The sequence below is a fragment of the Mus caroli genome, unplaced genomic scaffold (assembly GCF_978045245.1).
Source record: "Mus caroli unplaced genomic scaffold, Mus_caroli_1 scaffold_5, whole genome shotgun sequence".
NCBI classification, from domain to species: domain Eukaryota; kingdom Metazoa; phylum Chordata; class Mammalia; order Rodentia; family Muridae; genus Mus; species Mus caroli.
Genome location: NW_028227260.1, coordinates 99,920,822 through 99,926,194, shown reverse-complemented (window position 1 = coordinate 99,926,194; position 5,373 = coordinate 99,920,822). Strand labels below are relative to the sequence as shown.

The following is a 5,373-nucleotide window of genomic DNA, read 5'->3' as shown; positions in this document are numbered from 1 at the left end:
GAGAAGGGAGGGAAGGTGAGAGGGCTGAGGTCAGCAGTGCTGGCACACTTGCCCATGGCCCTGGATCTATCCTTAACACCACAGAGACAGAAAAGAGCACTTTGGGCTGTGCTAGCAGCTTTCTTGTCCTGTTTCCCTAGCTGCACAGACAGACGATGTGATGTCAGCTGCCGGTTGCCAGAGTCTTACTATGAAACACCATCTGCTAAAGAGGCCACCTTTCCAGAAGGTTAGTGTTCAATAACAAGTATATGTCTTAGGTTAGATGAGCAGTGTTAATTTCTAGCCTTTACCAAACACTCATTGTGTAGTGGTTATCAACAGCTCAGTAAGGCTGAACATTTATTAGACCTATTTCACAGATGAGAAAACTGAGGCAAGCAAAATTAAAGTCAGCCCTGGCAAGTTGCACAAGCTGGAGATGGCAGAGCTAGTGGGAAGCCGAGGTAAAAAGCCTAGATATATCCTGTTGGCCTCTGAGTCTAAAGATGTGTGACCCAAGGGGCCCAACAAGCCATAGTAATCCATTCTGGTGGCATCTTCTTCAGCTTTAGAACCGGCAAGCATGAGGCATTGGAGTATCTCCTTCAGCAAACAGTTTGAGGGAAAAATCCAGGGCTGGAGCAGCCTGGGTCAGCATTCCCAAGGTGTGTCCCACAAAACTGGGTGAGGTTGTCCAGTGTGACGCCCCCACTGGCTTCCACTGACACGCTGGGGAATTTGGCTTTAAGCGTAGCTGCTGTGGGGTGCAGCTCCTCAGGCTTAAAGTTGTGCAGCATTACCAGGTCAGCTCCAGTCTCTGCTGTCCACAAGGCCTCCTTCAGGCTGCTACATTCCACCTCTACCTTCAACCCTGCCTGCCTAGCTGTCAGCACTGCCTTTCCCATGCTGCAGGCTGCCACCATGTGGTTGTCTTTCACCATCACCAGCCCTCCCAGGTCCTAGCGGTGGCACGCTGCCCCGCCTACTAGGAGGAGCCCATACTTCTCCACCAGTCAGAAACACAGCCTCGTCTTCCTTGTGCCTGCCACGTGTTCAGTCCGACCAGTGCTCCTGGCCACCTCCATAGCTGTCACTGCTGCGCTGGCAGTCCCACTGCAGCAGGCCAGGGTGTTAAGGGCCACCGTCCCTTTTGCAGCAGGTGGTGGGCAGGTCCCTTGACCTCTTTGCCACCTTTATCCAGCTTCGATCCTTCTGGGAGGAACCAGGACACTTAGCAGTCGAGTTGAGTGAAGATGGTGTCAAAGAAGTGTCGCCCTGCCAGAACCCCAGGAGATTTAGCCCACAGCACAGCCTACGAGGTAACCAAGGATGCAAAATAGAGGCCTGAGCAGTCCTCTTGAAGCCAGCCGTTCGCCAGGGCTGCCAGGGTTCTAGGGGATAACAGGAGCTGCAGGCCTTCAGGGTCCATGGTGACTTGGAGCAGCCAACTGGTCAGTGTAGATCTATTTAATTAATATATACATTTGTGTAGTAATGTAACAATTAGGATGCAGAACTATTATATTACCAGAAAAGAACTTCCATCTGCTACTCCTTCATCCTCAGCCCCCACCTTATCCCCTGGAGATCAATATTCTCTTCTCCCTCTTTATGATTTTATTTTTAAAAGTTTAAATATTTGGTTTTTATTTTATGCATATGAATGTTTGGTCTGTGTGCATATATTTGTACTACATGTATGCCCAGTGCCTGAGAATTTTAGATCCCCTGCAACTGGGGTTAGAAATGGTTCTGAGCAACTCTGTGGATGCTGAGAATTAAACTCAACAAGTGCTCTAAACCACTGTATCATCTCTCCAGTACCTCTTCACTATTCTACTATATAAAGTATATTATATAAGTGCAACAATACAGAACGCAGTCTTTCACAGTTTCCTATTAGCCATTTAGAATGATACATTGGAGATACATTTTGGTTGATGCATGTACAGTATTTAATTCATTTGTGTGGCTGAATAGTATCCCATTATCCAGGATTTGTACTAGGGACAGTTTGGTCACTTTAAGTTGTAAATTAGTATGAAAAATGATATGAATATTCATGTGCCAGTTTTCTAATTTTTCTGGCTTGTGTGGTAGCCAAATACAGAGTTTTATAAGAAACAACCAAACATTTCTCTAGAGTGACTATCATTTTATAGCTAATGAGCAGCTATAATACATGATCAACACTTCATTTGCATAATTTGGAATTGTCACTGTTTTTGTTTTTGTCATCCTGATAGTAGATACTGATGCTACATAATTTCTTTTTTTAATTTTTAAATTTTATTTTAATTAGGTATTTTCTTCATTTACATTTCCAATGTGCATTTTCATGGTGGCTGATATTGTTGAGTCTTTTCACATGATTATTTGCCACCTATAGCTTCCCTTTGGTAATATGTCTATGTCTTTTGTTGGACTCACTGAATTTTGAAAGTCTTGTATATGTCCTGTTTAGGGTTTGCACTCTAGTTAGCAGTATTGAACCAATGTCAGTCTTCTGGCTTTTATTTTGCAGCAAAGTTACACAAGATGCAAGAGTCTGAGTAAAGTGTTCAAGGGACTCTATTAGGGCAGTAGTTATCTTTTTCAGATATGTGATATACAAGTTATTTTTCCCTAGTTTGTGGCTCATTTTTCATTGAATCTAACAAATTTTCACAGAGCCCAGGTTTTGAGATGATGTCAGAATAAGCTAATATTCTATAATAACAAGTGGTATATGAAGCAAGCTAAACTAGCACACATGCTCACTAGTTCAGGCAGGTTCCCTGCAGTATCTGGAAGCAGATATGCAAACATTTCTTGCCATGAACTGGGTTTTTCACTGATCTCTGCCTCCTGGCTTTGTTTCCTGACTACTGCTCCAGGGCATACTCTATATTGACATTAAACTGGAAGTACACAAAAGGCTCCAGCCAGTCAGGCCTTTCATTTGTTCTTCAGTTTCATTCTTCTTGTTGGATATTTTTCATCTCTTGGTATACAGCCTGGACACCCAGCTCCTATCTGATTGATGGTTGGCACTAGCTGCATGGCCATTCTTCTTCCCATGTTTGGGCCTTGGCTTTTTGAACATACCCACTCTTTGGTGTTATCTAGCTAGAACTAAAATTTATTGTATAAAGTAGTTGCACCATCTGAATTTAGGCAAAATCAGATTCTCAAGAATTTGAAGTTCAAAGTTGAGGATAACACCTAATCAAAGAACTATAGTTTGTACTCTGTCTTTACTTGAGAATGTAAACTACATAAGAAGTACAAGAGGATGGCAGGGTGGGGGTCGATAGTCCTCTATTTTTTTCTTTCAAAGTTCAGTTGTCATTGACTATATCCAAATTCAAGATATATGTTTTAGGGGGCATGATTAATCTTACACATAACCATTTGTTGATCTGTCTTATCACTTTCTCTATCCATCTCCAATATGTCTCTTTGGTTAGTTGTCTGGGTGTTGGATTCCTGAAGACAGAATTTTTATGTTACACTCTTTTACTGGAATAGGCCCAGTCTTCCATGCCCTCAGCTTCTAAGGGATCTAAATGAGGGGCTGCTTTTCTGTTGATTCATCACCAATGGATATAGGTCATTATGCACCCTTTTATCTGTCCTCTAAAATCCAGTTCTTCCTTCAGCTAGATATTGGGTATACAGTAGAAAATATTTGTAAGCAAGCTATTTTATTTTTCATGAATCCTCTAGGATATGTGCTAAAATAATTTTGAGCAACAAAATATTCCCCAACACTCTCTAGGTTCAGTTAACCAGAAAATCCCTTTCTGTTCAATTCAAGCGTATTTTCAAGCTTTGTTCCTGCCTTTGTACACTCTAACAGCCTGAGTCTTTCTGAGGGAATGGTGAAAGTCATAGTCTGCACCAGAATTTGTTTGGTTTCTTCAAATGCCAGAGCCTTGTTCCATAACCCAATTCAGGCACTCTAGCAACTAAAGTCTTGTTTGCCCAGGAACTTTCTGATAGCTTTCCTATGAAGAAAATCCTCACCTAACTCTTTTTCTTTACATCATCATTCACATTGCTAAGTATTTGCAAGCTCTAAAAGGATAAGACTAGAACTGGATAGAGCTATTAGTTAAAGTACTTTCAATATATTCATTTACCCCCAAATACTTTCATTGATATTTTAAAAATTGTTAATCCAGATTTTGTGTGCTACATTGATGATAGATCACTTTGATGAGTTACTTCACTAGCAATAAATTTACTAAGCAATCATCATAATAAACCACTTAATGTGTACCATGACAGCTTGTGGTAATGCTGGAGGAACTTCCATATTAATTTACATTTAGCAGTTTATATACATCAAACAGATAGTGCATGTAGCAACATTTGCCACAGTTAATAAAAATATTGAAGGCTACAAAACAGCTTCATTATAATGTGGAAAGGGACCCATATAGGAAGAAATAGGATTTGAAGGATTTGAAATACTTCCATATATCTGACTAATATGAATTTTTCTGGGAGTAGTATATGTCATTCATCTCTAAGTTTCATTACCTTATGCATATCTAGTGTATTAAAAATACGGACCCATTTGAGATACATAAAAAAGATACATTAAAAGCTTCTCAACTCTATAAATAAGCAGCATAAAATTCTAAAATCTTGATTTCCAGCCAGACAGTCAGTGGTACTGATGATATCAAGTTGCTATAAACTCAAACAACACTAGGACTGTCATCATGGAGTCCTGAAGACAATTCACTTTAAATAATACTGAAGAGGGTGGATATAAACACAGCATTTTGGGGGGGTCATATTTTATCTCTAACATTTCTTTCTAGGTTGTATGAGAGCTGACAAATGTTAAATAAAATCCTGTAGAAATCCATGTATTTGTATTGAGTTCTTGTAACAGGCCCAACAAACCAAACCAACCCAGGGTGTAATTCCCCTAACTCAGCAGGCTACTGCCAGTTGCCTAATTAGGCTATAAACGTTAAGCTGTGAGTGTTTGACTGGTTGGTTGACTAGGCTTGTAAGTTGTTTTCCTTTTCTCATTTTTGTTTCCTATTTACGGTGGATTATCTTATTACTTACTTTTTGCTAATTTGGTCTGGTTCTACTAGCAGTCCAATTTAGAAGGGGTTTTGTTTAATTTTGCTCACACAAATTCTACTGAATTTAATTGGTCGAAGGAATTTTCCTCTTAACACAAGTCACTTAATTTTTCTTTGTCCCAGGTTCCTTATCTTTAACAGCAGATAAGATGGTGATAAGGGTAGCACTGTCACTCCACAGCTGAGAATGGTTAATGATTAATACTGAAGGTGCCACCTAAGCATTAGCTTACACATGGACAATTTAGCAGTCTACAATTGTTAGATAACTATCTATTGATTGATTTGTAACCCCCTAGGC

At 40.1% G+C, this 5,373-nt stretch overlaps 1 pseudogene; it reads right to left on the bottom strand.

Annotated features, from left to right (window-relative positions):
- Positions 1 to 550: 550 nt before the first annotated feature.
- Positions 551 to 1,435, bottom strand: LOC110286154 (nicotinate-nucleotide pyrophosphorylase [carboxylating] pseudogene; annotated as a pseudogene).
- Between the last annotated feature and the right edge of the window lie 3,938 nt (positions 1,436 to 5,373).